General features: G+C 36.6%; 2 long non-coding RNA genes across 2 annotated transcripts; both read left to right on the plus strand.

Annotated features, from left to right (window-relative positions):
* The first annotated feature begins 29 nt into the window (after positions 1 to 29).
* On the plus strand, positions 30 to 3,358 carry LOC115599316. The gene is made up of 4 exons (XR_003988312.1): positions 30 to 180; positions 1,495 to 1,601; positions 2,010 to 2,141; positions 3,230 to 3,358. It is a non-coding gene; the product is annotated as an uncharacterized LOC115599316 (long non-coding RNA).
* A 4,344-nt stretch (positions 3,359 to 7,702) lies between these two features.
* LOC115599317 lies at positions 7,703 to 12,973 on the plus strand. The gene is made up of 3 exons (XR_003988313.1): positions 7,703 to 7,817; positions 10,560 to 10,628; positions 12,594 to 12,973. It is a non-coding gene; the product is annotated as an uncharacterized LOC115599317 (long non-coding RNA).
* Positions 12,974 to 21,885: the final 8,912 nt, after the last annotated feature.

Raw genomic sequence — 21,885 nt, forward strand, 5'->3', positions numbered from 1 at the left:
CGTGGGTGGCGGGGGTCGCTCCTGCCCCTAGGGCGGCGGCGTTGACACGGGGTGCTGCGGCGGATCTCACGGTGGGGCCCGGTTACCATGGAGACGCGGGGGTTGGTGTGGTCCCTTTCCGTCAGCCTTGCGTGGTCCGTCCTGCCCCGTCGGTCAGAACCTTCTAGTGACACCCGTCCGGTGAGACCCCACTGGGACCCCGTGGGCATCCTGCTGCTCCCGGGGCTCTCCTGAGCCTGAAGGCTCACGGGAAAATAGTACCATTTCCGTGGGGCTGTCCGAGCCCATAATGTTTGTTCCATAAAATCATAATCCTAGAGTGGTTTGGATTGGAAGGGACCTTAAATATGATGTAGTTCTAATTCGCCTGCCACGGGCAGGGACACCTCGAAGTAAGCCAGGTTGCTCAAAGTTTACCTGAGCAACTTTATTTGCTCATCCTGGCCTTAGACACTAACAGGAAGGAGGCATTCCCAACTTTTCCGGGTAACCTGTGCCAGTGTCTCAGCACCCTCACAATAAAGAGTTTTTTCCTACTATCTAACCTAAATGTACCCTTTTAAAGCTTAAAACTGTTACCCATCGTGCTGCCACTATATGCTCTTGTGAAAAGATGCTTTCTAACTTTCTTGTAGGTCCTCTTCATTTACTTGTTTTTGCTCTTGTAGTGCAGTTGTTAGCGTGGTACTGGTTAAATGCAACAATGCTTTCTCCTGCCTATACTTTCAATGGAAAAGATGTATTTCAATAAGAGTCTTGAGGTCACCTAGGACAGCGGGTCTCCGTTTTGAGTGCTCTGGGAAAGCAGGTACGGCAGGAAGGCTGGCAGGTTGTGAAGCGTCTGTATGGACATCTCTGAGCAGGCCCTGCAGCTGTCCTGCTGGTTAAGGGAAAGGATACTGGGGAGTTAAAACCTGTTCAGTAGGTAAAAACAGGGTCAACTTTTGTGGATGATGTGTCAAAAATTGAGTGTCTGATTTCTGGGAAATAAATGATAGGCTTTTGGTTCACAGCTGTAGAAGGAGAAACCAGCAGAGCAGGACATAGCATACTGGCAAAATGTCATTCTGGAGCTCTCAGAGGCAGGGTATGTGCCAGGAGGGCCCTTACGTGTTCCTGTAAACATTTGTCCAAGGGCATGGTGCAGTTGAGAACCAGGCAGCAGCTGTAAATGATGAGTAAAAAAGGTTGGATGTTGTCAAGAGGTAGCAAATCAGTAATGCTGTTACAAGAAGACATTAAGAGAAGTGTAAGGGAAAGAGGGAGTGAAACTTGAGGCAAAGATACAAATTTTAATCTGGTTAAGCATTATTTAGGAAAGACTGCAATTAAGATGCAGTGAAAAAAGGAAGCCCAGCAACATTTCATAGGTTGCAGAAGAAAATACCCAAATTATTGGTAACAGGACATCTCCTTTCTAACGTAAATAATGTTTATTTGCAGAAGTACTTGTATATAAAATACAGAATACTTAATAGCTTTTTCTATTTTCAGTATATTCTGAAGGCTGTCATTGAATTTGCTTATATTTGAAAGTTAAAGGAGTTGCTGCTTCCCCTTGAAGACAGGCTCATCAGTCACTGATGGGGAAGAAACCTCAGGTATAGCGATGGAAGGCTTATGATTGTTTTCCTTCCTTAGTTTGATGGTTTTACTAATATTTTAATCATGCTTCAGATGGATTTCCATTTAAGGTTATATATTCTGGACAGAAGGAAACTTTTAAAGAATTTTTTGTCAGAAAAAATGTATGACAACTTCTCAAATGAAAAGAGCAAATTTCCAATAAAAACAGCTGTCCTAAAATAACTGGTATTCAGGGTACCTTGAAGCTCTGCTGTGTGCTGCCTCAGGCTGCTGGTAAAACTGGTAGGAACTGTGCTTACATTTTTGTTGGCAAGACAGCAATAAGGTAAACCAACCCTCAGAATATAATTTCCAGAGGCAAACTTTCAGATGGATGTGTAAAATTCTTTGGATTCAGTGTGAAGGGGAATTTTGTTTTCCAGGTATTTCTAACAGTCCATGGTTTGTTAGATGTGCAACCCTCACAAGATCACCGTAGCAGAAACTTTCAGGCTAACTTTTGAAAGCCTGATTAATACAAATATCATCTTGGATTCTGAGGGCCTATTTCTAAGGTAAATAATATTTTAAATAACAGGTGATTTTTCTCACAGATACTGTGTAGTGTGTGCTCATGAAGTTAATCCCTCAGCCTCCAAGCCCTCATTTAACTTCCTTATTTGTTAAATGACCACACTAGGAGTTCTTGGAGTTTGACTGTCAGGTTGCTGTTTTCCTTTTTTGTTTGATTTGCAGGGAAAAAAGACCTTTTGTAAGGATATCACATCAATTTTATAATGTTACCTATTAACCAGCCTTTTGAGAATGAAACCACAGCATTTGGAGAATTTGAGTTGTAAAACAAAAAAAAGGTCAATTTTTCTCCAATTTGTGACAACTTTTTTTTCCCATTTGTTGTGCCACTCAGTTTCCAAATTCAACCTCTGTAGTCCATCTGATTCTTGTTGACTTGCAAAAATAAATCATAGATTTAAATTAAGTTGAAATGACATTTTCACCCCATAAATGCGAACAGTCTTCAGTATGTTTTTTGTTCGCTTTCTTCCTTATCCAATGGCTTCTGGAAAAGGAACTACTTTAATGTCTAGAATGTGTTATGGTCTTTATCCCGTCTCAGTTGAAATGGTACAGAAGAATTATATGCCTGTGGTTTAATGCATCATATTACTTTTAAAAATAAGACTAAATTGTGCTAGAGCTCTTTAACGGTTTTTACATATTTCACCACAAGGTGGTGGTGTTTATGACATCCGACCTTCCTGGAGCAAAACTATTTTTTCAAACCTGAATACGCTTTTTTGGAGGTACTAGAGGATTGTATTGCGGAACTGTGAACTCTTTCAGTAGCAGGCTACAAGGGTGTGTAGCAAGAAAGAGGTTACAGTTTTGTGAATACTTTCAAAACTTGAAAGGTGTTAGGGCAATGCTGGAAATAGAATTTCTGCCCAGTTCAGACTGTGATGCTGTGACCTCTGAGTTGAAGAGTAGTTTTGTTTGTTCATTACTTAGTATCATCTCTATCAAACATGTTGGACAGGTACTTTCAGGCATTGATTTTAAATATTCCAGGGAAAGTTGAAAGAGAGAACTACATATTTAAGCTTGATCCCTGTAGCTATGTAATAATGTGTTATTCTTTTAGGGCAGAAGACCAGATACATGGGCTACTCGTGGTCCTTGCCCACCAGAGTAAGTCTGCCTCTACTTCTGATCTACATGTTTAATTGTGTATTATTAACACAGTGTATTTGTATTAAAATGGAACTCAGTGTTTCATGAAATTTAACATAAGCTTGTTCTCTATGATTTATATTTAGAGTAGAATATTAGATGCACTGTTTAGATTGGACCCTTTCATGGGCACCTTGTCATGGAGAAGGAGCTTGCGTGCCCTTGTGAGATTGGGAGCTCTGCTGGCAGTGGCATATGCCTCCAGCAGGGTCTCCTCTCCCAGACAGGTCACAACTGAAGTGTCAGCCAAAGTGTGTCCATGGGCAGGATGGGCTCACTAGCCTTCAGACAACCATCCTAGGAGAAGGACAACTCTAACTCCAAACCCGGGCAGATGGAGCTCGTTTAGCCCTGTAAGGCTATCCATCTAAGAAAAGGAGACTCTAACTAAACCGTTTGTGATGTCCGTCATACCCTAGCGATGCCCAGTGCAGAATGTCATGCAGACCACTGCCTTGTGCAATGCAAACTTACCCTCTACTTTAAGCCTAAACCTAAGAGGGGTGGCATCCGAAGGAAGAGGCTCAAAGTTAACAATCTTCAAAAAGATACAGTGAGAGACAGCTTCCAGGTAAACCTTCAAACTAAACTTGTAGATCATTCCATAGATCCCTCTCCTGAAGTGCTTTGGCAGCACATTAAAAATAGCATCCTGCAGTCTTCTGAAGAATCCCTAGGGTTCTCCTCAAATAAAAACAAGACTAGTTTGATGAAAACAATCAAGAGATCCAAGAATTGTTGACAAAGAAGAGAACCACTCACCAAGCACACCTTGCTCAGCCATCGTGCCATGTAAGAAAAGCAGCCTTTTGTCTTGCATGAAGTAAGCTCCAACAGAAACTTTGAGACATCCAGAACAAGTGGTGGATCAACCTAGCAGGAAAGACTGAACTATGTGCTGTTACAGGTGACCACAGAGGGCACTACAAAGCTCTGAAAGCAGTGTATGGACCCACACACCAGATCCAAAGCCCCCTACTTAGCACAGATGAACAAATGCTTCTCACAGATAAAACCTCCATCTTTTTTGTGAGACGAACTAGCTTATTATCAAGACTATTTTTAGTCTGCCATCATTCCATCATTGCTTTGAGTGTTTCAAATGTAATAATTAAAGGGAAAATGCTGAAGTACTGAAAACACTAGTCTTCTGTTGTAGTCCTTACACAGAGACTCCCTACAGAGTCCCTAGAGAGATTAAATTGGATAAGATAAGATAATAAGATAAGATATCTGGAGCTTCAAACTAATTCATGAACCTACATAATTATTTTCTTCCGTAAGTGTATACCGTGCACAATCATAGTAAAGATTTTACTAATAGTACTAGTATACTTTTATTTGGTTAGAGTGCAGGATATATACTGTCTTAGCAGTATCATCTCTTTATAGATGAACTGGAAAATACATTATTTTAAAAATATTTAATTTACATTAGTTTGAGACATAGTCTAATGAATGTGTTTAAAACAGGATTGTAGCTGGAGGGAAAAACAATTATTAATTAATTTGTATGTATCCTATACCCCTTGCAACAAATAGGATAGCAACTTGTATGGCAGAACTCCAAATGTGCTGGAGTGCAAGGCTTATCTGACAAGAGCATAATTTTATGTTTTCCTGTGTAGTGAAATGATTTCCCAACTTTAAACATTTTTTTTGCATTTAAATAAAAATGTAAAATAGTTAAGTGTTTTTTTATATTAGAATAAAAACTGAAATTGTTAAGTGTTTTTTTTTAAATAACAAATGTACTACTTCTCAGAATATCTGTGTGCCTAACATAGCTATTTATTCACTATTTAATATGCAGCTTCAGACATGTAACTACAGACAGGTTATTTCTCTGTAAGTATGCAGTACAGATGTACTGAAGTTGCTATACTCTTTTTAGTTCTGGATGCGTATTGTTTCACTAATTGCTCTACCACTTTTTTAAGAAATATACATCTCATAGTTCTGTCTAGCTGCAGAAAGTCTAGCGGAATAGTACGATAGCTTTGTTTTTCAGAGTCCTTCTCCATTTCTTCTCTGCGTTCCTTTATCTCTTGTTGCTTCCTTTCTGCCTTTGGTATGCCTTACTCAGGTGCTGTATGCGCAGTAATCTGACTTCTGTTCACTTACCCTCCTTTGCTGTCCCTCTCTTTTTTCCTGACTTTTTTTTCCCCTCCCTTTTTATGGAGAAGATTTTCAAGCAGTTCTAAAATATTTTCATGGGTTCCCCGAGCGGTCCTTATTTCTGCATTGCTTGCTTCTGGTGCCCTTGACTTCCTTTAGCAAGATACATTTCAGAGTCTTCAGTAACAGACTGTGTAAGTAAATCTTCCCAAAATAGGTCACTTTCAGGAAGAATAATTTAAATACAGTCTTATCATTCATGAATTAACCAGTGAAAAGATGTAGATCCTCTTTTGAAAGAGAAAGTTGCCTTTGAGAATGTAAATCTTTCAGGTTTTTAAGAAATTGTTTTTTTGAAGAGGACTTTGCTACTGCTATTGGAAGATGAGGTGGCTCAAATAAAAATGCTAGGTAAGCATGGCCAGGTAAGGCCCACTGTGTTGAAGGATTATCACTTAAGGATTGATGGTTCTAGTTAATCAGGGAGAGAAAGACAAGTGGAGTCCTGGCCTTCTCTTATTGCTGCTGTTTCTACTGCTCCACCTTCCATTGTGCAGAGCACTGAAAGAAACATTAACCTGGGAAGGTACTTATGTGGCTTCATGTAAGTGAAGCACAGTTGATCTAGCATAGTTGTACAGCAAAGCTGGACTGCAAGGTGTATTTATTTCTGCCAGGTTACTTCTGTGTTTTAAATTAAAACTAAGATGCAAAAAAGAGAAGATCGGTGGAGAAAAACTGGAAAAGAAAGCGGTGAAAAAATCCAACTTTCCTCTTGTTCTAGAAACAATAGTAGAGAAGGGTGTCTTCACAGAGCAATACATCATTGTACATGAAAAGGAACAGGAAAAAAATTAAGCAACAGCTGTGAGGACTGGTTGAATGATGGACTATGCTGAGGGTAGATGACCCTTTAAATATGTTAATGAAAGGTTAGGTATTCAGATGCTGAGGGAACATACTGTGCTTACTGCTTTTCAGATAAAAGGTTTGTGATAAATAACAATGAGTTTACTGATTTTATTTGTGTAATGTTCAGTAGAACATTTGTCTTTTCCCTATATAGACTGCATTTAACTTCTTTGCTGGTCAAAATGCAGCATCTCTGCAGTGGTGAACTTTGAGCTAAATGTATAATGGCAAATGTACTTCTTTCTCTTGTATGTTCTTGAGAAAAACAGAGAAAGGATGAGCTCTTGGCCTCTTCAGAGACAGTCTGCCTTCTCTGAACTGCTGATATTTCGCAAAGCTTATAGGAACACAGTATTTTGAGCAAGTAGACACTTTAAAACATTAAGAGGAAAAATACTCTAAAATTGGTGAGGAAAATGAGTTGTGTGGGTGCTATGTTTGTTTTTTTTACAATTAATTACATATGATTCATAAAAAGAATGTATTTTTGTGTAGGGTACAGAGCTTGAAGATGGGCATAATAATGATCTTACAGCTTTTGAGAAGAAAGCTTTCCTGCAACAGCGCTACACAAGCAAGCCTATAACATGCAGCACAGTATAAGGAAAACAGAAGCTGTAAGTATTTTGGCTTATATTATGCTGTTAACTATGCAGATTCTTAAAATGACTTACCAGATGTTCACCATAAGTTAGGCCTTTGATGACTCAGTAATTGCCCCATTGAAGTAACGGGAATTTAAGCATTTGTTTCAATGGGAGCTGAACTGAGCAATTAGTGAGCATTTTTTTCAATCTTATCTGCAATGCATGTATTTTATGCAGTAATGTATATAAATAAGAATGCAAATTATTAATAATAAATACAGATATACACATCCATCTAAGATTAGCTGAGTGACCTGAGTGAAGCTGAGTATAGTCTTACATTTCCTCTGGTCTGTAGTGTTTACCTGAGCCTGTATTCCATGATAGATAGATTCCCTGAAACCATCAGCTCTTACTCTGACTTGTTTCTGGAGTTGTTCTGAGTGTTGTTTTCCCTCATTAATTCCTGAAATGGAGTATGTGGTGAGAACTGTCTTTCTAAGCTGTATGGGCTCTGCTGCTGGTATTAGATTGGATCAGCCATGGCTTTGGCTGAGTCTTCAGGCTTCAAGGATGGACCTTTTACAGCATCTCTAGGCAACATCATCCTGCGACAGATTGCTCTCCTTGTGAAGAAGTTCTTCCTGTGATCCATATCAAGCCTCCCAAAACACAATGTGTAACCTTTATCTCCTGTTACACTGTTGGCCATAGTCAAAAAGTTTGATTCTGCCTTCTTTGTAACTTTCCTTTGGCTGTAGAAGGCGAACCCAAGCTCCCTTAGCCTCTCCTTTCAGTTGCTTTGGCTCCAGTCCTCTGTAAGATCCTTTCCAGGTTCCTTATTGATCTTGAGAAAGAGGAAGCCCCAAAAACTTGCAACAGGTATGGCCTCACTAGTATGCATAGAGGAATTAAAACTCTTCTTATATGGATATACCAAGTATGTTTATTTCTTACATAGACATGATTTTTATTCTTTTTACTACTGAACAGCATCAGTCTTGCCTATCTAAGGCAAGATTAAAGTTAAAGTTATGTTAGATTAAAGTTAAAGATTAAAGTTAAAGTTATCCTTGAGTTAAATATTGTTTACAGTTATGAAGAACCCTGAGATTTTATACTGCATGAATCTGTATGATAACTGTTTTTTTAAGGTACTGGTGAGCAAATTTTATGTTCTCCCTATCTTGAGGAGTACAAAGCCATGAGAAATTTAATATTTTAAAAATAGTAGTTTTAATTTATTTTGGTTGCTCATCACTATGCTCTGAATTTTGCATCCTTGCAAACATTTATTTGATTTTTAGTTTGTCCTGATGAATGTGGATGTTGCATCACTGAGGTCACTATTAATTTTAATGATAAGAAAATATTTTTGTAAAGTAATGTTACAGAGAATTTGAAGAGCCTCCTGGTTGTTATTTTTAGAATAAATTTTAAAATCTATACTAAAGGATGAAGATAATGGAAAAAAGTTTTGAAGTATAATTAGAGTAACTGCTTAGTGCTAAATCAGATAAGCTCCCTTTTCACTGAGGAGAGGAGCAGTGGAGGACCACAAAATTACATGTGCAATGCAGCTGGCATACTTTAAAAGAAAGCTAGTAGGTATCTGAGCTAGGTGTCACAGTAAGCTTTAGAGCTAGTAGGTATCTGAGCTAGGTGTCACAGTAAGCTTTAGAAACCCTTTTGTTGTTGTTTAGCACTCATGGGTGCACAGACTGGCTCTCTCTGTCTAGGAGCACCTCTTACGTTCTCTTAGATTCAAACTTCTGATAGTGGGAGGAATAATGGGAAAAATCAGAAGTAGTAATTGCATACATATTAATTCCATTTGTTATGCAATGCCTCAATTGTTGGCATTTTATCTTAATGTGTTTTAAAAACTTGTTCAACAGAATTTTTAAAATTCCCTATACTGTAATCATTACCAAAACCTTAACTGTTAAAGTAGAATTTTTCTTAGTTTTTCTTTAGTTTGGGGTGAAAGTTCCCTTATTCAAGACAGACAATAGTACAGACTATATAATACAATTAGGAGTTTTTTAAGAATGTTGGTTTTCTATGACTAATTGTATTTTGTGAACAAGAGTTACTACTTTTTAAACATTGAGAGTTGCTGCAAGTTCCATGTTTGCCTCAGCAATTTAGTAAATTCGTATTAGCTGAATAAAAGATGTTCCCTTAAAGAGTACTTTTGGTGTCCTAGTCTTCAACTGAAATTCAAGGTGTGAGGGTTTTTTTTTCTTTTAAGTAAGGTTCTTTTTTGCCTACTAGCTGGTTTGGCTCTATAAACCAGGGTCCATAGAATATGTTGGGGTTTTGAAAAAATACTGCTCTGTATTATCACTGTGTCCTCCTTTACTTTCAACACTTTTTAAACATCTGTTGTGACAGTTAATGGGCCAAGATTCAATAACTCAGAATAAACCACCAGTACTTCTGGTTGGTGAAAAAATGAAATATGAAAGCAAACTAAAAAGCCCCCCATCTCCTATAATTCAGAAATATTCTAAAGCTTACCACCAGTTTGAAATAAACATTATTTATATCGATTTTTTGTTTCATTTTTTTGTCTAGTCCAAATCAGTATTTGCTTGAAGGCTGAGAATTATATGCATAATGCTTTTGTGGAATTAGGAATTATCCCTTGCAGTTGGTTGGTGTCTGGGAACCAAATTTTGGTACTTCTTCAGCCATGGGAAGGCTTGATTTATTTAAAATTTGGTTTGCACAGAAGAACTGTGGAAAAAATAATCAGAAAAATATCTTAAGTTTTCAGTTTCAGAATTTCTACAGAGTTTTTGAAAATGTTGCATAAATCCCCTCAGTATCAATGATCTCCATTTTCTCATATATAGACATTAATTTGGTTTTCTGGCAACAGGCAAATTTCAGTGCAATGGAAAATTTTGGAAATCCAGAAGTTAAAACAAAGCAAGATGCTGGGGCCTGGTTGTTGTCAGTGGCCTCCATGCTGCCCTGGAACATCCTCTTGTGCTTTGGTTTCTCAGTGAAACAACTGATGATGAGTGCCTGAGAACTTCACAGTGAATAGTACAGAGTTATGGTTCAGTGTTACTCTGATCAAAATTATAATAAATCATGCTAAATCCCTGTTCCCCTTAGGATGATCTTTCCTGAAAAGTTTTTTATATTAGCCTGTCTTAGCAGAAAATTATTCTGGCATGCAGGAAGTAAAAATTGTGCATTAAGAGTAAGTCCTAAAGAAATTTTTTTTACTAAATATTGCTAGAGGTAAAGTTTCATTCTCTCGAATTGGAATCTGTGTCAACCATGAAATCTGGAACAGAGTGAGCTTCCTTGGGCTCTATTGTACCTACATAATTGATTGGAAACAATACAGAGATAAGGGTGCTGTCTGTCAACAGGAATACTAGAATTCTCCTATTTTGGACAACTAATATCCATAGACAATTTGAGTGTGTACCAGAGATTATTTGTCTATATGTTATACAAACAGAACTCTTAAAAATAGGGGAAAAAAGAGATTAATTCTGACACTGGTAAGAAGGTGACTGCTGCTATCTTAAAGGGTAGTTAACTATTTGAAATCTCTTGTGTTATATATTTCATTTGCTCTCACACAGTTTTTCATTGCAGGAGGATGTTGGTGCAGGGAGGAGAAAACAGACTGTAGTAGAGCAAATTAATGGTGGTTCAGTTATCTAGGTAGGTGACGTTATAATGTAAACATTGTTGTGCATAACAAACCTTCTACACATAACAGATGTTCATTCGGTGCTTAATTTCCTTCAGCTGCTTTGTCTTAATTTTTGAATTTATGCCTTCTCCTACTCTGAATCCTCCTGTTGATGATTTTATTTATTTATTGAATTTATTACTGAATTATATTTTTTTGTAGATCCAGTCTTGTGATTAAGTCAGTGTAACTGGGATCCAAAGGTGGATAAAACCTGTTTATAAAACAGCCAAGCAACTAGCCAAGCAAAATTATTTTCCCTTCTGATTATGAACCATTTCACTAACATAAAAAGAATCTCCTATATTTTTAAAGAGTCTATTTTTTACTTGTTGAACTGATGCAGAGAATATAAAAATGTTCAGAAACCAGTTCATCTGTTTCTTGTTTGCTTGATGTGACTTGGAGATCCTATGGGCTGTGTAGCCAGTGCTTTGGGAGAGGTCTTAGTGCAGAGTTTTTGTTGGGTGATGTCACTGGCCAGTACTAGTTAAGTGGTGTCAATGATTTTGGAAGGAGCAACGGATAACAAATATCACTATTTCTGTAAATATTCCATCAGTAGAAAAGAGGGAAATGAGAAAATCCTAAGATTTATTTTATATATACATGTATAAAATGTACTTTAAATAATACATATGTATATGCAAAGTTACTATATAGTATTGGACTGACATAATATCATTGCATATATTTGATTTTGAATAATAGACTTCATGATTTTTTAAAAAAACAAAAAATAAGCCCACAAATTTATTTAAGCTTAACGGATAATACCAAGATTTTATTGCTGTGTTATTTTTAGGCAGTTTCTTTCTCAAGTAAGAATAAATAGTATCTGAAATTCAAACTAACTAATGGTCGAAGGGCATCTCCTTGTTCTGTCTGTTCAGAGCTGTTATAAGTAACCCAGAGCAGTCTGCATGTGCTGATGTTTACAAGAAAGCTCAAGGGTTTGAGGAACTTGACACAGCACCAATGTATTTTAGAAAAAGAATGCTGCATGAAACAAAGTCAGTTTTCTCTAGCAGTCATTTTTTAAGTACATTTTCTGCTGTATTTATTATTATTCCATAGGGTCTTTGTGAACCCTGTTTGCTTTTCCAGATGTTTTATTTCCAGCTTGGATCCACCAGCTTCATGTGAGGCCTTTTTGGGTAGCCTCACCATGCTGATAATTGCCTATATGGATTTTTATGTTGGTTGTCTGTGTATAATTGATTAATAGAATTTATAAAACCTGGGAGAACGTTCTTAAGCTTATAATGAAATTGTTCATCACAGAGTTTTGCCAGCCTTTTCAGAGCTGTTGAATGCTTGTAATCTTGTCATATCCTTTTGGGGATTTCTATTCTAAAGTGCATAAAATTGTATAAATCTGTAAATGCTAATGTAGATCTTTACAATATACATATATACATACAATATACATACACTTTTCTTTCATGTCTTGATTTCTGTTGCAATAATTAACCATATTGGCATTTAAATATTATTTCTTATCTATGAGTAACTCCAGAAGTGTAAGAAAACCTGAGAAAGCACTGTGATCCATAAAATGAAATTAATTTTCAGGTCTGAGTTTTATTCTCTTACTCTTTCTAAACACTCAGGCAAACATCTTTGCTCCACACATTTTAAGATCCTTCTCTGAAGTCTTTCTCAAGAAATATAATCCTTGTATTCTTAAAAAAAAAAAAAGGCAACAAAAGCAATCTCAGTCTCTTACACATAACACGTACAAATATCAATATCTTTGTAATATATGTGTGTTTGTGAATTCATGTTGAATAATTATTTGAATAATTATAAAGTGTTTACTAACCCAACTTTTATAAAGTATTTTGCTAACCCCATTTTGAGAGTACTAATAATATATCTGCCTTCAGCATTGTGAAAGATGCAAATATAACTGTTCTTTGTGTAACTACAAGGCTTAGGGGAACAAGAAAGAAGACATCCACAGTTTCCCTACCTTGAAAACGCTACAATGTATATCCCGTTGTGCTAATCTAAGCTGATTTTGCTGTTCACCACATAGCACTGCAATTTAAGGTGGTTTTACTGCTGACTGCAGAGTGTTGCACAGGAAAGAGCGAAGGAGCGCATGTGCGGAATCGAAGGGTAACAAGAGGGCAAACTGAGGAAGACTACTGACTTCATCCAACGACCACCAGATGGGGGTCAAAAAGACCCTCAGAGATAAAGTGGGCATGTGCCTTTGAAGGCCTGCCTCTTCCAAGAACTTATAAACATAATCCAGCCTATTCCTAGAACAGTCATGAATGTGTATTAAAATAGTTATGAATATGTATTAGAGTATGTAATATAAACTAAAACATTAAACTTTACGACGTGTGTGAGTGGAGCAGAGACTCCCCACGCACCCAGCGCTGTTTTGCTTATTGAAATTTTATTAATTAAATTAAACCATTAACAGAAGAATATTGAGTCTTGGTCTTTTATAACATCTTGATCTAGTAATATGGCCAATAAAAATACCTAAGTGAGTAAAGAAAACCCTACCTGAGTATTTTCTCTAAAGCACTGTCTTGGTTGGGCCTGAATAGAGCTAATTTTCTGCTTCATCATTTTGCCTTCAGTTAAGTCTCTTACCTGCTGAAATTCACAGCAAGTTTCTCAGTCAGTGTCTGCTTCTAGGGCTGATAGCACTTGATGTTTATAGTTACAGCCAGAGACTGGTATGCAGAACAAAGGCCACTGCTCAGTTCTGAGGAACATCTTATGCTCCAGGAAGAGAAAAGGAGTAAAGCAGTCACATCTGCAGCCCTCCTTTAGGGAGAAGTGGACAAAATATATGACCATATGACCAGAATTGACTAAATAGAGTATTCCATTCCATACACGTCATACTTGGTATAAATTTGAGGGATCACAAGGGTCAAGCCTGTTCGCTTTCCTTCACCCTTCCCTTCAGCCCTTTTTCACCTGTCCCTGTTTTGCTTCAGCATCCTGGGAGGATTCCATCCATTTATATGCCTGTGGTCCTGATCCATGCCAGCCTGAATCTGTGTGTTCCTGCCTCCAGCTCCTGACTGCTGCTGACTTCAAGGAGTCCTGGACTTTCCTAGGGATGGCTGCCCTGCAGCCTTGGTGGTGATGTGTTACTTTGAGAAAGATGGGAGCAATGTGGTATTGTCTTTCTCTGTATTTGTATATATTTAATATTTTTTCCTTTTTATTGTTACTGTTTCATTAAAGCTGAGTAACTTAATTTACAACCCATAAGTCTCTCTCCCTTATTCTCTTTCCTTTCTTTATGAGGAAGGGGAGGGATAGAGAGCATCGGTAATTCAGTTAATTGCCGGCCCAGCTTTAAACTGTGACAACCACTGTTGAATTATACTTCTGGACTTGGATATTAATTTTAATGCAATATTCCATTCCCTATAATATTAAAAACACATTGGTATACTAAAAGAAAAAGCCTTGTAAGGTGATTTTTATGCAACTTACATTAACTTTACTGAATTCCTTATGGTATTTGAAGTTACAGTATACGAAGCTCTGTGGCTGAATCTTCAACTATGTCTAACATGTACACAGCTCACTGCTTCCGAAAAGCACCACTTTCAGATCTGGAGATGCTTATGCCACTGCCACTCAATTCAGAAGTTTCAAAGATGTCCTAAGCCTGCAAGTTAGGATGTAAGGAGGTAGAAACAAGACACAAAGACATTCTTTCTACAATGGTTGCCACATACTAAGATAAGGCAAAAAAAATTTTTAATCAAGTGAGGTGCAACAGCTAAGAGCAGTATTTTACACAGCCTCTGTGCCAACTGTCCTGCATAACGCTAGAAGTATGATGGTAATGTAATGTTACTTGTGCATTTGAACACTATATAATTGGACTGTAAAGCCACTAACCATCAGACAGGTGACAATTTTTATTATACATGTATATATATATGGATATACCCATACAGCACATAGTTTTTCTAAGCATAGAGAACAGAAATGTTTAGTGTGATTAATTATTTCAGGAGAGTAAAGAGCTTCATTCATAAATTCATAGGATTGAAAAGCTTCAGAAAAGTCTATTACCTTGATACGATTCTACTGTCAAAGCATAGCTTGTTAGAGAGCATGTTTTCAGTTAATCCTTCCTTGGTTCTTAATCTGTGAAAATAATTCAGCGTGTTAATGATGCCTACACACTCACTGAAAAATGTTACATAAACATCAACTGTTTAGAAACAGCAAAAAATCTGAAATACAGTATCCTTGGTAACTGGCTGAGATGATCCCTTCTAGTTGAATCAGAAAGCAGCTCAGAGTTGTAATGTGGAAGGTGCTCTGTAATTATAAAATATGAGAATACTTTCACAGAAAGCATAGATATGAATGGGACATCTTGTTTACACACACATATATAGAGATTTAAACATTTGCTACTCACCATACTTCCATAAATCAAGGTGTTTTCTGGCAATCAGTGTGTTTTCTCTTTAAAAGAAAAAGATTCTACATTGTACAGCATTGGAAATAGAGTACATATTCCAGAAGAGAAATGTTATTTATATTTGGGCTAGGTTGGATTTATATAGATGCAAACCCATGAAGATACTTCTCAGTTTTCCTTCTAGTAATGGTCACAACATATGTAGAGACTGGATTTCTTTTTTTGCATGTGAAAAATCCCCTAGTGTGTGCGAATTTCAACAGTTCAGAAAAAATAGGTAGGCTAAGTTAATTTTTTAAAAAGGTTTTAGAAAACATCTACTGTATGTAAGAAACTTAAATAAAACTAATTGGTTCAATACCAGTTTTTAATTAGCTAACCCTGTTTTAAGTAGGCACTTTTTGATCACTAAATTCTGCTTCTACATTTTTTAATTGTTGAAATAGTAAATCTGATAGTTATTCCATGTTTCCCCCCATGTAATAGACACATGGACTTCTGTATTATTTTACTACCTCTAAGGTTTGCTAGTGTGGCTTGGCATATTCACATGAATATGCTTCCAGACATCTTTTAACATATAGCTGAATTTGATCTTTACTGGAAAAAACTTTATTCTTTCACTGTCTTCCCCTGTTAATTGTAGACACAAGTAATCTGAAGATACGATAAAAGCAGATGACTTCTGTTAACGGATAAACTCAGACATCTCTAAAGTAAACCTGCCACCTGGAGAATCTTACCACAGAAATAATTTTTTCTGTATAATTTTGAAGCTATTTTGCAGCATTACTTATTATTTGTTCTTGTTTCTACATATATTAAATGTGTTTGTACAATGAAGGAACAACGGTGTATCCCATAATGAAATGTTTGCATTACTGCAGCAGTGTTCCTAAACTGCTTTATATGTTCATACATAGTAAGTAATCTATTCTAGCAGAAATAAGTAGTTTTATGATCTGATTATGTAAAGGGTGATATCCATTCTTCCTTTCCTTCTCTGATCTCTTCAAATGTCTTGTTAGATATTGGCTGCTTTATATGATTCCTACTCAAATGTTAAGTAACTGATAATTTAATTTTGAGCTGACATTCTCTTATGAAAGATAAGGGAGCTGGGATGTGTGAATGTGTTATTTTAATCAGCAGTATTATAAGTAATTGTGATTTTCTTTCATATCACCTCCATATCCCATGAAGTTGCCAACTTAAGGTAAACATTATTTCTCTAAATTCTCAGGTAAACTGTGAGAGAAAAAAGTAAAAGAGGAGTTCAGGTTATAACAGGCTTAAGAAAGTATTTCAGATACACAGACAAGAATAGGAAGGGTTTGCTTTCTCAGGCAGACTTCAGAGAAGCACTAAAAGTATTTCACTTGGAAATACCTGAAGGGGTAAGTCTATATGAATCTGTAATAATGGGTATTATCTAAATTTAATTTATGGAATCTCTTCTTTTCTTTGTTTAAATCTAGAGTTTGATGGCAATTAAATGCCATTAAACAGTTAATGTCACAGTTGTATGTGAAATTCTTAAAAATGAGAAAAAAAAATTTAAATGTGCAATCTTTTTTCATCATGAAGAAGCAAGTGTGATTGCAATTTTTTTTGGTCTTTTTTTAAAAGCTTTTAAAAATATTTATGAAATGCTTTTACTTATTTTTCAGGGGGTTCATATACTGTGTTTTGAAAACAGCCCACAGCTATCAAAACTGCAAATAATGTGAATTAAAGTCATCAGTGACCAATGATGGCTTGCATTATTTTGATAAATCTTTGAGTCAGTTTTGATTGAGAACTTTTTTGTTTTGGTGACAATACTGTAATTTATTATAGCAATTGTTCCATTCTGGGACACAGTGAAAAACAAAATATTTTTTAAATTGCAGGACTTTGAATCTTTATGGTTTATTCTTGATGACAGCAAGAGTGATAAGGTTGACTATGGAAAATTTACTCATACTGTATTTGGGGAAATGAATATCAGAAAGCATTTGTAAGAAAAGTAAGTTTTAGTGCAGATATTCTAGATGAGTTAATTTACACTCTTAGCTTTGAAGTAGGCTATTCATCATGTTGTGGTTATTATTTTATTGTTGATTTTTTGGTTGTTTTTTTCTTGACTTGTGCATCTAATAATTGACTTTTAACAGTTTCAGATCAGTGTATTAAAATAAATGTAAATTAGAAGACTGTGTGCTGTTCCATTGTTGAATTGGTTAATTTTGAACTCTAGAATTAATTTCTTTATTATTTTGAATTTATGTATATGTGTGCTACTCTTACAGTCCAACCCAGCATATAAAGCATCTGGCATCGTGAAACTGACTCTTCCAGAAGTCTGTTTCCTTATTTTGTCAGATTGTTCTACGTGCAATTTTTTTCTCCCTCAGTGTCTAAAATAGAGGTAATAATACTTGCCTCCTTTGAGACCTACCATCAGTCATTATATTTATGAGACTTCCTATATTTGAAATGCCATTTGTTATATGTCTGTAATGTAGTGTGGAGCTGTTTGCCATATTTAAAACCCATCCAATAGCATAGCAAGTGGATTTCAACATCAAGAAAAATGACACATATTTTTATACCTACCCTCATGGAGGATCTCACTCTTCTAGCCTTTTCATCAAGCATGAGTAAGCTGAAATGAAAACAAAGCTGTTGTTAGCAGAGATGAACAGGCTGTGCTGAGGCTTGTCAGTATAATGCAGGCAGGAATCTTGGTTATTTAAGGAGCAAAAGGAAGCAGCTTAACTTCTCATTCTAAGGATAAGCTAGAAATTTTAGACAGAAGACAATTTTTTTTGTGTTGGTGAGGGGATCACATTTGATGATTGATGTTGAGATAAAATAATAATGAAATTCCATAATCTAGAATAATCTTCTGGCATCTGATGCCTTATATAAAGTATGTAAATTGACATAATTCATTGCACAAGATAAAATTATGTGGTAAGTTGTTAAGCATATTTGATCTTTACAGCTTTTTAATTTTTTTTCTTTTCAAGAGAAAAGAAAATATGTTTATGTGGGGTTATTTTCCCTTTGTAGGCTTATATGAAACTATATTTCAACAAAACCAGGCATGTGCCACTGGCAGATATCAAGAAATCTTGCTGTGCAAAGAAACATCCTCTAGTATTGACAGGTAATTCACATGAATAAAAAAAACCTAACATAAATAAATCTGTGATTATTTATGTAATCTTGTTAGCAGAGTTACAAGATCCAGAAACCAGTTGTAAAAACATACTGTTTTCATACTGCCTTAGACTTGAGCTGATGAGAACTTTTTTTCCCTCTAGTGACCTTTAGTGTGTCTATCTGGAAAATGTCTATCAATAGAAATGGAGTTCATGTACACATTTTATTACTTGTTTTTTATCAAGCTGAAAATACTACATATATGCAGAGTTGTCTACTTGTGTAGCACTACATTTGAGCAGTTAGTTTTCATCTGTGGTGTGGAAGTTATCAGTAACATGAATTATATTAATATTTTCCACCTAGGAGTATACTCTAATTTCATATTGCTGTTTTCCATCAAAATATGCAAGGTTTCTGACTGATGGAATATACACAACACTTGAAGTTCCTTATGAATAAATTATTCATTTATTTCCAGGAGAGGGTTGTCATCCTTTATAAAGGAACTGTTGGTATCATCATTATTTTTTCAGGATTCTCAAAAATGTTGCAAGTCTGCTGTTGAATAAAAATAGGAGTTTGAATGTCAGTTTCTAAAATAAAATTTATGTGTACCAAACTATCCATTGTGGAAGTCTCCCTAGTGTCCTTACCCTTTATGTTTTACCTGTAGAAGACAGGTAGAACTTTGAACTTGTATTACATTAAACATATACATATATTAAATGTATACAAGATAACTTCTGAATTAGCAAAATTTTGGTTTACAAATACATTATTCATTTTTTGCAATCATTTGAAGACTGTTACTGATCTCATAGTTCATTGAAGTAGACTGGGGCCTCATACTTCTGTTGATATTTGATGCTATCACATGTTGTTAAATTAGAATGATTTCTGTAGCTGGTATTAAGTACCCTACCCTCAACTGTAATGAGGATTGCAGTTTCTGCTCTGTATCCTCAACTGAGGGTTTCTGGAGTGTTCTTCTGGGGCTGCAAAAGTCTATATGTATTGTTTTACAGAGAAAAGCAAATTCTGTCAATGCTTATTCTGAGCAAGAATTCTGATATGTCTCATTCTGATTTTCTTTCTAGAAATCTCTTGCTGGAAAGATTTGTTTAATTAGTGTTCTTGGAACTGGTAATTCTGAGAAGGACAGCTTTGGCTGTTTTATAGAGATCTGCTTGTTATGTATCTGTACAAATAACTGAAAAATACCTCGTGGCATATTTATAGTTTTTCAAAGAATGATGTACTTCATTTAGGCTTGTTCACTTGTGAGAATTGTATCAATGGAAAAATGGTAGCTCATTTACAATGTAAAAAATGTAAAAATGATAGCGACTTTATTATCAACATTTCTGCAATGCTTAATTTTTTGTGTGTGATGCTTTTAGAAGATTATTCCACATTAACCTATTGAATGGAAAAACTGATGACAAGTGAGTGTACCCTTAGTAGACCTAAGCAGAGGTCTGCTGCAAAGGAAGCATTTTTAATTTTGCTTTTATCACTAAAATGAAGTGTTGTTATAAGAACATTATTTCCATAGCTTTAATAGGCATGCATTTATTTTTTCCTTAATCTGAAGACAGATCCTTAACAAAGTAATCCACATTAGATTCTAAATCCTGCTGGGTATATAATTTCTATTAACTATGAAGTCAAATATGCATCAGTGGCTGCCTCAAAACATTGGCTATGATGTCCATGGTGAGTTTTTAATAGCATTCACAGAAGTAGTTTTCCATCTGCTCTCTCTTTTTCATTGTCTAAGCTTAGAATAGTAACAAATTCAAAGCAACTTATATCCCAGGATGGTTCACTATGCTTTCAATTAGTAGGAAAACACAGAAACTGTATTCAAACCAGGGTCTGTCATGGGTGACTTTTTTTCATTAACAGTGGTCTCAATGCCTTCATTATTTGCATAATTGTAAGATTTCCTCTTCTTGTAAGCATTCAGTAGACCAGAATCCTTCTCTTTGAGCAATGCTTTGTACTTTTAAAGCTCCATGGAAGTGTCCCCAGGGTTTTACTGCATTTAAATGTGTTTAAAACAAAACTTTTCCTGCATTCATTACTTTTCTCAGAATTGCCTGTGTTTTCTGAATTAGGATATGTTCTTTGTTAGAAGTGCTGTTCTCAGAGAAGCTTGCTGGCTTCTTTCCTGAAACTCACCGCATAATAAAACTAATTGTCTTCATGCCAATATGTCTGCTAAAGTCTCTGCAACCTGCCATTATTGAAAATATCAGAAGTGCATTATGCTATTGCCATGTGTGAAAAGTAAGGGTTTAAAATTGTAGTTTATTGTTTTGTTGAGTGTATCTTTCAGTTTAATAATGTTTGTTTGGTCAGTTTGTTCAGATAGCATATTGCATCCTGTTGTTTTGGGGCGTATTTGTAAGTGTACTTACAGGGAAGAAAAGCCAGAAAAAACAGGAGGAGGGGCCGACCGCAGGGGCCCGCGAAACAGGGACGTCACGTGACCATTCCCCTCAGTAACAGAGCGAAGCCCGCGAAACGTGAAACCGTTCCCATTGGCAACAGCGAAGCCCGCGAAGCAAGAACGAGTGCTGGGAGAGCCTGCGGGATGGGAACCAATGATAAATTGATGGGAGACTGAGGGGGAAGGGCTTTATGAAAAGTATAAAAGGGCCGGCTTTACCTTATTGAAGGTGTGAGCTGGTGGTGAGGCTATGGCTCCCTGGCCGCCCAGCGTGCTGCAGCATGCTGCTTTACTTATGTCTCTCTCAATAAAAAGTTTTTAAACATCGAGTCAGCGTTTTTGACATCATGCCCCACAAGGTGGCTATCGCACTGTCACTTCCCACAAAGTGAGCACGACTCCCCAGATGTGGGGGCCAAACAAACTAAGACATCCCACAGAATGGGCACAGGTAGGGTTCCCCAGAGTGAGGGTTGACCCAGGGGGATTCAGACTGGGCCCTCTTGCTTTCTAAACTCCTTCAGAGAGGAGCCTTGGTACAGCTGGGCCCAGTCCTCTTTTAGCAAACCATTTGGCAAGATTAACTTCGGGAATTTTCTATGCGGTACTCAGGAGTAAGGTTATTACCAAGAAGGTTTGTATAAAAACACTACTTTACTTAAAAGTGTCTAAGATTATAAAGCATGTGAGATTCTGAAAGCAGAATTATAAATGATGGTACTTTCAAAGCAATGGATTACAATTTAGCAAAATTTAAGGAAGTTGTCAAAACAGGTTACAACTAACAAAATGTAACAAAGCAACAGGGAGTAAATCTTAACAAAGTTAGACACTACGTTACCCTCATGTGTGGAGCTAAGGTTAGAAATACAGAGAGAGAGATAAAGAAAAGATAGAAAACATATCACCACCCTTGGATCCAGTGATGAGCTTGGTAGGAAGTTCAGGTCCTTGGACGGCGGGCCCGCATCCAGCACAGCAAATGTGCCTATTTTATGCCGCCTGATGCCACCTTTCCGGGAGGGGGCTTTGGCATACCTTGCAAAGACAGGGGTTCACTTGGCCCCTTCCAGATGGGATGAATGGGCAATACCCTTATTTCTGCACATGCACCCTCTCCAGTGTCTTTACCCAGGGCACACACAAGATGTCACTCTGCCTCCTCAAGGTGCAGCTTGCCTCCCCCTGTCCC

The sequence above is a fragment of the Calypte anna genome, chromosome 1 (assembly GCF_003957555.1).
Source record: "Calypte anna isolate BGI_N300 chromosome 1, bCalAnn1_v1.p, whole genome shotgun sequence".
NCBI classification, from domain to species: domain Eukaryota; kingdom Metazoa; phylum Chordata; class Aves; order Apodiformes; family Trochilidae; genus Calypte; species Calypte anna.